Source organism: Metopolophium dirhodum, chromosome 9 (genome assembly GCF_019925205.1).
Source record: "Metopolophium dirhodum isolate CAU chromosome 9, ASM1992520v1, whole genome shotgun sequence".
In the NCBI taxonomy this organism is placed as follows: Eukaryota; Metazoa; Arthropoda; class Insecta; order Hemiptera; family Aphididae; genus Metopolophium; species Metopolophium dirhodum.
In genome coordinates this window covers 24,951,643-24,963,677 of record NC_083568.1, presented here as the reverse complement: position 1 = coordinate 24,963,677, position 12,035 = coordinate 24,951,643, and the positions used below count along the sequence as shown (strand labels likewise).

General features: G+C 39.1%; 1 protein-coding gene across 1 annotated transcript in view; it reads left to right on the top strand.

Annotated features, from left to right (window-relative positions):
* Positions 1-12,035, top strand: part of LOC132951818 (homeobox protein Hox-D9b-like) — a 66,271-nt gene that overhangs the window by 51,857 nt on the left and 2,379 nt on the right. The gene's annotated exons all lie outside the window — the stretch shown is intronic.

Sequence of the window (12,035 nt, the reverse complement as noted above, 5' to 3'; positions counted from 1 at the left end):
GTAGACACTAGCGGGGGGCGGGATGGAGCTGGGCGACAGAGTCTCGAAACGTTTTTTGGCAACAGTCGGCGGCCGACGTCCGTTTCGTTGCGCGTACACAGGAATATGGTACCTACGTGCAAGCGCAAAAAAGGGGTCGCGTCCGTTTTTGCAAGCGCAAAAAGGGGTCTCGTCCGTTTTCTCGTTCCATCCGTCGCGTCGTCCGCGGCAGAGAGAATTTGACCCGTTCTCGGAAATTAAATGCCGTGCTCGCGCGTCTATAACAGTCTAGTGAAATAATAATAATAATAATAATAATAATAATAAATAGTAATAAAATTACACTCCGGGGATATTTAGTTAAATACATTTTATTATTATTATAGATATCGCTTCGGGCCCGAGCGTATATTAAGGCTGGGTAGGAGCCGCCGCGGCAGCTGCTTGATTATACGGTTCGGGTGTTTGTGTGTGGCCTCCACCGCCGCCGCGGCAGCTCACCCGCCCGCCCTCTCCCTCCCGACTACGACACCTCTTTCGCGGCACCGGGAAAATTAAAGCCGTCGTTCCTATATTATATACTTCTATAACTATATAATATCATATGTGTGTGTGTGTGTGTGTGTAGATATATAATATAATATATATATATAAAGTTACACCATCTACCTATGTATATACTACGATGGTTATTTTATTATTTACAACCGGCGACGGCGGCACCGAGGAAATATGACATCATTTTTACACGTAATAAATATATAATCATATACAGTGTCTTATATTATTTTTCTCATAACGTTTTGTCCCTGGAAGAAACGAAATACCCGCCCGCCCGGCCGAAGGTATTAGGAAGAAAAAGAAAAAACGCGTCTCCCGCCTGCCCGGGCTTAATGGTGATTTATCATTGACCGTCGGCGGCATGAAAGGCAGAGACGGACGCGAGACCTGGGTGACGGTGCCTAAATACCCGGGGACCCCGGTTAGTTTTACATGTCGTAATCCTTTAAATGGGCCCCGTAAACGACACATATTATATTATTATTATTATATTGTATGATATGTAATAACGTAATGACATCGGTGAAAAGAAACCGCTTTTCTTCCCCTCCGATCCGTTCTACGATATATATCTCCCCAACCACCCACACACGCACACACTCTCAAACGCCCACGGTCCGGACTGTGAAGTTTTTAGCATCTCCTGGTTTTAAAATCCTTTTTTTCATCACATTTTGAACGATTATATAATATAATAGTATTATTTATTATCATCTGCGATAAATTAAACGAATCAAAACTATATAGTAGGTGCCTATATATAAATATATAATGTATACAAGTAGTATAAATAACAAAATTCGCAGGCTCGCAATATACACTGTTGCTCAGCAAACAAATGTCAGTGTATAATAGTACGATTTAATTCGATGACGAATCGCAGTCGCTTTTTTTAATCGTCGACCGCGCGTCACACTTGCCGCTGCAGTTGTAGTGAGCGTCTGCATTATTATTTTTTTTATTATTATTATCGCGTTATTACACGATTCTCGTCCGATTAATTGTCCGTGTCGAATTTAATCCCAAACTAATTCACCGTTTACGGCGTGTATGGAGGAGAGAAGATTCCTTACATACTATACCGCTTGCTACAGCAGTGCGTATTTTACGAATTTTATAAATTAAACGGCCACCCGCGGTGTTATGTCCAATCGTACATATTATACTATACGCGCGGAGGAGGGGAAACGTCGTTATAATAATATATACGTTACACGTCCTTTTGGCGAGATTCTCTTAACGATTGTTTCCCTGGTCCAACGGTGATCGGTTGTGTTGCTGCTATAAAAGTCTCCTGCTAACATTTTGCTCTACAGCCCCCCCTCCCCCGCCCCTCCCACCACTAATTGCCCCTTACGCGTCATTATTCGTCCGCCAAAATCTCGACGTACATAATCATTCTTTCCTCGCCTTCACTCCCGCGTATATAAAACTCGATTATTATATTTTTCTGATCGTACGCAACAGTGTGATGTGCTGCGAGTGACTTGAGCGGGGGAGGGGGGCATGTGGCAGATGGACGGATTTCACATAATATATTATTATTATCATATTATACGTCACCGCGGCACATACGAATACCGTCGTTCGGCCACGCCCCTTGTCCCACCCTGTATATAATAACAATATTATCATATTATAATGACGTATTATACTGCAGCATACACAGGAATCGCGGAACACGATTATATTATTATGCACGCCGTGTGCGAAAAAAAATCATCTACATTCGACGGTTGTAATACGAGCTCACTGCAAATGGGTAGGTATAGGTATATACGCTTATAATGGTACAACCATCGTCTCGATATCACACCGATTACGACCGCTGTGGCGTATTATCATCCTGTCTCCCGCGGCACCGCCGGTATTGGGTTTTGAAACATAGATACTCTACTCAAGTCATTTATACAACATAATAATATAATGTATAGGTACCCTGCACGGTCGAGGAAAAAAGAGCGCACGAATCGCAGCTTTCGCAAACCGATGATTTACCGTCGCGTACATCATTAGTATTCCGTTTAGAAAAAATAACAATATCCCCCCTCTTCAACGATAGTGGTCGTGATATATATATTCATATATATTGACACATCGTATACGAATATATAAATACATACATACGTACACACAAGGTGTCTCGCATCGTCTTTACACCCCGTATACAAACCCGCTCGCCACCATTGCCATCTCCGCAGATTTATATAGGTAATCGTAAACATTTTTAACTGCTGCACGAAAACGAAAATGTGTGATACGCGGTGATGATTCGAAAAAAAGTTATACCGTCTCGGCAACGGACCCATTGCTGAGAGTGAGAGACGACGACCTGTACAGTATATATAATTATTATTATTATTATTGCTGCAAGACTCCGGGACTCCGGTATGTATATAATAATATGTGTATCGTGTGTTATAATAATAATGTATACGTGTTGGAATAATGATCTGAATGCGACGTGGTCTCGGTAACAAGATTCGGATTACGTTCCGACAGCGGCTTGCCTGCCAGTAGGCAAAATAGTGTTATAGCTTATTGCGTGCCACGCGATATAGGTGTTGCCATTGTTTTTTTTTCCTTATCCGTAGTATTACAATACATCTGGCCTATAGTAGTGTGTGTGTGTGTGTATGTATACGCGAATAGGAGGACTACGGCTGAGGTGGCGGAACGAACGACTAATTAGTTTAAGTACGCGTGTGCGTTTGTGTGAGCATATGGCAAGGTCGCGAATCATAATTAATATATTATATATTACTTTACTTTACATATAATATAATATATTTGGATAGGTTTATCGCAATTCATTATTCAACGCGCTATAGAGACGTCATCGATGTGTGTGTGAAACTTGAGAAAATCGTGTAGAGTTTCTGGTGCAAGTGATTCGATGATCAATCTAAGAACCCAGAAATAAAAACAAATGTTAAAATAATATTTAGTTCTGTAAATTATGTACAGTTATATATATATGGCGTTTCATAACTTAATGGGATTACACTAAAGTGTATATCCACGGATCAATAAATTATAATCATGTTAAGTAAAATTTGGATGCGTCGCCACAGTCGCCTCATATATTACAAGTTACAACATATTTTTATTTTAAGTCAAGAGACACGGTTGGTTCGTTTTCCAGTAAAACACTTTGCCCGCGCGTTTTATCGCGTTATCTCCTTTGTATTTTAGTTTTAAAACGAGTTATACACCAATAAGTAAACCAAAAATAAAACCATGAATCATGAGTGGTTAGAATGTCTGTTCTTTCAGATGATAATAAAATTACAATATAGGTCCACCATTTTGGCCTCTAATATGGTATAACATATTATGTATAGATGACAAGATGGCATATGACCTATATAGAATATCTAATTAGATGACGAGTGTCATCACAGATTCGTCGTTTCACGTGTAATATGTGGTAAAATTTTAAACATGGCGTGGGTGAGGAGGGGATTGAAAGAAGCGAAACAAGAGAAAAATACAATGTTTGAAAAAAAAAAAAATCCGCGCATTTCATTTATTATCGGTAACCTCGTCACAGTCTAATCCCGACGATGATTATGAAACCGGAGGTGCTAGTTAGCGGTGCGCTTTGTACCGCGCTCTCGACTGCTGCCGGCTAATATCGCCTTGTCACGTTTAATTCAATATCTTATTAAAAACACGATACTCGTCACCCCTCCACCAACTCGAGTGTTTCCACCCCCCACCTATTCTCACTGTTATTACACCTCCGATCCGTAGGTCTTCGTCTATACTCGCTCTGCACACTCACACGTATAGGTACAATAGAAATGACATATTATCTCTCCTCTCCTAACGCGAACAATAATAATAATTTAATGTTCACTCTGGTCTGCCGCCGCCGCATATAGTGTGCAACGATGATATATAACGATTATTGTTTCTCGTTGCGATATACTACTCCCCCGCTATACAACTACAGCCGTCACTAATATCTTCGGCTGACTATTCTCACGCGTCTCTGTCCCCCCCTCCTCCCCATCGTGCACTATAAAACTGCATCGATTTAATTGCAGCACCACCTCGGCAAGGCGGTCACGACAGCGGACAGACGGACGGGTACCTACATGATAATAACATAAGTAAATCGTACCTGTATTATAATATGTACGGGTGTATATAGTAGGACATTGGGCGAGTATAGGAGTTAGCGGAAGAGGTGGTGGAGAAGGAGGAGGGGGAGGAGGAGAAAGAGGAGGAGGGGAGAGTAGAAGACGTAGAAGTAGCATATAATATTATGTATACCACATCGCGGGTATATACTTTATGTGCGCGTGTGTATGTGTGTAATGGGTATAATGATGAAAATTTTCGATTAGTAGGTGCCTCGTTTACGATCATCGGGACGCACACCAGAGACGTTCCGAACAAAAGGACGAAACGAGATCGATCAGAGTCAAAACCATTAGAGAGCCAACGAGCCTGTATTATTTTTATTATTATTTTTTTCGTATACACATCTCGCACAGTTCTCTTTGGACAACTATAAGACTGAAGCTAATTAATACGGCTGAATCATTAATTGGTTCAGCGGGGATCCTTTGTTGTTAAGCCGCTCGTCCCACAGACGCGATGTACCTTACACGGGTAGAACACGCACACACACACACACACACACACACACACACACACACACACACACACACACACACTGCGAGCGTGAAAACCAAAACAATACATATCGCATGCGTAGGTACGTAAACTTAAACCATTAAATAAATCGTACGACGGCGACACACATTATATATATAATATTATTATAGTTATTATATTATACATCATCACATTATCCAACGTTAATAATAGTTATTATTAAAATATGTTACTATCATAATATTATATAAGATAATAATATGTATTACGCAATTACGTGAGTATCTATATGTATGGTTGGTCACGGGTTCCATTATTGCGAAATCATAAAGAAATTGATAGTTTTCTCGGCTATATAATATATGCGAAAATTATTGAAAAAAGTAAACATATATTATAATAATATAATGATGTGTAAATGTCTCTCAATTATAACGATCGACTCTACCGACGTTCAGTCTCCGCGTGCCTTTAATAAACAACGACAACAAATAACAATAATAATTATTAAATTATGTAACGGATAATCTCCTCTCCACGTCGTGATAATAATATGGTGATATGGTTAGCCGATTTCTGTCGCTTTTGTTGTGTAGTTGTGCTGCAGCACAGTACCCATACTTGTAATCTGTATACGGCGTATACCTATGACGACAAAAGTGTGCTATTTCGCACCGGTAAACTAAAATTTTACGGTGTTGCGTATATATTATATTAATAAACGTATTATTCGACGGCTATTGCTGCAGGTCGAGCGCATTTGCTGCCTGTCTGTCACGCCACGCGCCGGCTGAAGGTCCATTATAGATCACGTTTTCGAACCGAAAAAAAAAAATTAATAATAATAAGGTAAAAACATTGGTATTGTATTATTATTATTCGACGCGATAATATTGATATACGTGTATAATATCAACGCGATCGGGTTGACTTTGCCATAGTGTAGTGTGTATATATATAGGCAATAGGTACATAGTATTAGGTACCGTGGATAATATGCCTCCGATTTGTATACATGCATGATATTATACATTATAAATATATATATATATATATGATAACACGTATACTGACAAATATAATGTAAACCCGAAAATATAATTAAGTTTTTTGTCTCTGGTGTACATACCTAAACATATATTATGTATACACAGGGACACGTCTGCCGCGGCAGTCTCGCGGGCTTTTCGCACGCGGGTCGTGAGGCCGATCCGATTTTTTTTTTGTTTTCATTTTTTATCGCTTTTGTCGTCACGGTTACTCTGTGCATGAGTCCCGCACAATTTCCGGCCTCGTTAATAACGTCATAATAGTAATAATATATATAATATAATATAGGCAAATCCGACGGGACGATCGTAAAAAAGTTCAATTTTACGTACACGCACTACGGCCGACACTACCACAGCCACTCTCTTCTACTGTAGCATAATTTAATATCGTATGCGTAATATATATATATAATATATATTATGTGTGCATGCGCAGTGCGCACTGTGCGTGTATAATATTCACCAGCAGACATCGGCCGTAACAGTATAATAAAAACTGAACGAGATCATATAACCGCACCGCGGTGGGTGGGAGAGATATAGTTTCACTTGGAACGAAACAGCAAGCTTAATGCTTTCATAAGTTCAGTGGAGACATAAATGATTTGTTCACAAAATAATGTTGGGTCGACTACTCATCGGCTCATTTGAACTTTTTTTTTTAAATTTTGTATTCAATACAATGAATATAATGTATTTTATATGTAATTTAGTATAGGTACAATACGCATTAGAGATATTTATCATATTATATGAATATGATAACAGTTTTTTGTTCACGTGCACGGGGGGAAGAACCACCTATAGATGTGTTGGAACTTGATAACTATTTTTGATTAACACTACTTGATAATTTATTCCGGTTTAAGTGTTAAAAATATGTCCTAAAAAACCAAAAAGCTCACTAAAAAAATAATCGAATAAACTATAACCCAACCATAAGTAGATAGTAAATTTGCCCCATACCTCGAGAGTAGGTACATTTACGATACAAATAATAGTTATAACTTATAAGTCATAACTCGTTAATTTCTTTTCTGTATCTGACAAGACGTACAGAATATTAACATTCCACCCAACCAATGTAATACATGTTTCAATTTATAACGTTAAACTAAATTGGCCAATTATTATAAATATTGAAATATTAAAACATTATTATATAATACGATCTCCCGTCAGTTTTACTATTATTATTCTTTTGGTTTTAAATCCATGCGTTCGCATTACTACACATAGTAATCACTAATTATAGCACTCGGTCAACAGTATATAGGTACCTCCGTACGTCTTTGAGATTAAAACATAACTAGGTATATACCTAGGCACATTTTAAACAGCTGCCACAGCCGAGAGATCATAAGTCAAAATTACAAAGATATCGCACTCGTTATCGTCTTCGAATTCTGCAGTGATTATCGGTATGCACAATATTATTATACTTAATAATAATAAAATAATATGGAGGTTTGCCTCTCCCGGCAACGAAAATTGTTCAAAGACTCGTCGGTTTTATATCCGGTACAGTTGGTATGATATTATTTAGGCATACAGACGTATAAAATATTATACGCATACGGACGCGGTGTAGAGAAAATAATGTAGTAATGTCCGTCGGTTGCCCCGTAGACGCAGCCTATATATACCTGTGGGTTCATTTTAATATATACTATAACGGACTTGACGCTGTCCAAGTATGTGGAAGTATTATAATAATAGGTAGTACTGCAATACGACTGTTGTGCTCGCCTCTATACATATATATTATGTATACATCTCTCTAATATCGCTTATTTCGTCGTGTACGTACCTGACGCGCGCGCGCACACACAATTTTGAGAACCCGCGCACCGGAATGTCGGGGCCCCGGTGTCGGCGGCGGCGGCGGTAATAAGAAGCGATACGATCAGAGGAGCCGCCTCTGCTGTTTAGTCACACCTGCCATGCGCGGGACCTTTGATGTGGCCGCCGACATGAGACGGCGCGCCCCGCGGCTATTACCCACCGCCGAGGCACGCCGCGTAACTTACCGTAGCGCCGTAACGCGCTGCTCGGCCGGGCTCGGCTCGGCTCGGCAACCGTCGCCGCCACGACCGGCCCCGCGCGTACACAATATTATTATAATATTATTATCATTACCCATATTGTTAGATTGTTCCAATACTTACGAGCTATCGTCGTTGGCACAGACAGTTGCGAGATAATATATTTTATTTGTATCGACATCAACGCAAAACGTCCGTTCTGCTATAATAATATAATAATATGGCACGCATAACATATTATAATATATAATATATTATTATTATACACCGTGTACCGAGCTATCGCTCATAATTTTCGACAAGTTTTTATAATTGCATATTATGTAAGTACCTGCTTAATTAATAATTACATCCATATCGATTATCTAGTCATTATTCGTGATATATATATAATATCATACATTGCGGACTGCAAGACAGAGTTACAACGGGTTGAATAGTGCTCTTCGTTATGTCTACATGTCTATAATATGCTTAATGCGTTATAATATCGTCTGCATCTTTAGAGCAGTATATTAACACGTGACACGTCAAACTCGCGGTTAGTTGTTTAATTGTTGAAACAATGATATTATAAAAATAATCATATCTCGACAGATTTACGGTATATTCGACCGAAAAAAAAAATCATACATACTTATATGTTAATAATAATAACAATATTAATAATGGACCTCTCTGTTGAGCAGAGAAAAATCGCCGACGTACGACGACGACGACGACGATAATAATCCGGAATTTTCGACCGCACCGTTTCTGCTGCCTACGCTGTCGAGCGAGAAACCGTCATTAGTCATCGGGCTACTTGAAAGGGCCTCTGTTGTTTGCCATTTTCCAAAGCGCATTAATTGCCGTCGTGTAAGAGATAGATAGTCGCTTTCCGCGTCCGATTCATATACATTTATAAATATAATAATAATTATAAACGTGCGTTATACGATCGGTATCTGCTTGATGACAAGTACAAAAAAAAAAAAAAAAGTAAATCGTTAAACCGTCCGAAAACAGAAATATTCTCAGGGTACACATCACACAATGATGCGCTTAACATTATACACGTCGCCAAGGAGGACCGAAAAATTCCACGGATCAAAATAAGTGTGAAGTGACCGCCGCCTCCATAGAGTGATTACCGGACCGTGGCATTGGTCGGCATTACGCGGGGTAGTTGTTGTGTTGTATAGTGTTGTTTAGTAGTAATAATCGTGTAAAAACGCGGACACAAAGGAATAAGGAAAAATAAAATACAAATCTTTTGCCACCCACTACTAATGCCGCCGCCGAGAGACGTGAGAGACGTCCAATTAATGGTGTGCGAGTGGTGTGTGTGTGGGGGGAAACGTATTTTTTTTTTTACTCGCTTATCAAATGCACATTTTACAATAATTTATACTACCTACAAATATTATACATAATATACGTTATACGTTGTACACACGTGAAAGTGCATTTTTTTTTCTCGAACATAAACTACGCACCGCGCCGTCGGCCTTCACATAATATTATATTCGAAAATCTTTGGCTATTAAATCAGAGAGAGAGAGAGAGAGAGACGTTTCGCTTGTCGTTTGCTCGTTAGTTAAATTATGAATTCCCACTATACGTCCGTTCGTATAAATTCACAGATTACAAATTAGCTGTGGAATTTGGTCGGTCGGTAGGTCGCTTCTTCCCGGGCAATAAAACAGCCATGCGCCGGTCGCCGTTTTTTTTTTATTATTATTTTTCCTATTCCTACTTTTAACGTTTTTTTAATTTTTTATTGCGTATTTTTATTAACGGCACGCGCACGTCTTGAAAACTTAGTACAAAAAACGTCAAAATCGTGGTTAAGTGGTCTGACCTGTAGACTCGTGTTTGTTTTGGGAGGAGGGAAGGGCTGAATCGAATCCAGGTTTCTCACGGAAGTTTCAGAAAAATCATTTTAATTATACAAGTGTAATAATATATTATAATATAATATAATATATTTAAAAATCATTGCATAATAATAACTTGTCATCCACGAAACCCGGCAGCGGCATGCCGTCTTTTTGCTATTTTTGGTAAACGACTAAAAAGAAAATTAATATCACCCTATATATTATACAGGGGACAACTCTATGCGCAGTAATATTATAATAACCGTTATCGACCTATTATTATACGTCTCTGCTGTTGTTGCATGACGTACAATACAATAATAATAAACTATTTAACACGATTCCTGCCGCAAAACGTAAATAGGGTCCATCTCGGGGAAGCGTAGGAGGAGGTGTGTTACAATATATTGATATACAGTGCACCGTATATTATTATGTACTATTAGTATTATTATATCGAGTGCCGTACGAGCATTTGCGAAAACCGACGACATAGTATTATAACGTCGTGCGTCGGTATGTATGACGTATTATATTATTACAATACAATAATAACAATAATAATAATAATTAATAATAGCGACCGCCTGCAGTAAAACATTAAAACGGCGTGCGTGTCATATTATGCGCTGCCGCAAGGACGAAATGTGATTTATTCGTCCGAACGGCGGATTAGTCGCGGTGCTGTTTTATCGGAGTTGACATTTTAACGGGTTTTCTCGTGAGCGCGTTTCACAAAACGAACCCTTCTCCGTTTTTTTACGGCCACGGCGATAAGTCTTATTTTCCGTGCGGCCTATCGTATGTATGCCGTATATTATGTCCGTACCTATATATATATATATAATAATATTATATACGATGTGGGCACACAATTTTTTTCAAATATTTTTCGCCACGTTCTCGCGCCGCCGCTGTCCCATATTTTTTTGATTTACGTTTCGCCATCGACAACGTCGCGCGTGTTATTATTAGACCACCGCATACGACGGTCGGTCGTCTTGTATAATATAATACATATTATTATCTTTTACTTGTATTCGTGCCGCCGTTTTAAATACGTCCGCCGCTATCGTTATATTATTATTATTATCAGGCGTGTCAGCGGCGCGATTGTATCGAAAACGTTTGCGCCCGGAATCGCGCGTTTCGGACCGAATCAAGCACGGCCGGCCGCGGGTCAATCGATTGTGCACACCCGGTTTGTAAGTAAACGGCGACGAAGACGACGACGACGATACGTCATAATATAAAGATACATAATACAATAATAATATATACATTATAGGTATAATAGGTATATATATATTGTGTATGTATATCTGTTATATACTCCGATGGGCACATATAATATATTTATATCTATAAGTACCTAACCTAATTATGTATATAAATACACGGAACGCCGTGTCGTATCGGCGAATCGCAACCGTCCGATACATCGCACTGCAACTATATTAATAACGAACTATTATATATATATATTAACTATAATATATAATGCTACTGTGCGTGTAACGTTACTGCGGCGGTCAATAATCACCGAACGATCGAATTTCGTTTCGTCGCGGCAGCGGATCATCGGTAATCCGGAGCTCGTGTCCATCCGCGCTATAACCGAATTTCGACGAAAACCCCAGCCGAGAGCGTGTCAATGAGATATAGGGAAAACCGCTCATCGCATTTCTCACGGAGATCGGAGGCGGTGTTAAAATCTACAACATTATACATAGTTTAGTGCCCCGAGTAGGTTTTATAGTTTGTTTATTGCATACGATGACCGATCGGAGTAATAGTCCAGAATTATCTCCGACGATCTATAAACGGTTTCAAGTTATAGGCGTGCTAGTAACTTCTAGGCCACCATCTGCACTATATCGTGTTTTTAACAGTAAATACTATATTAT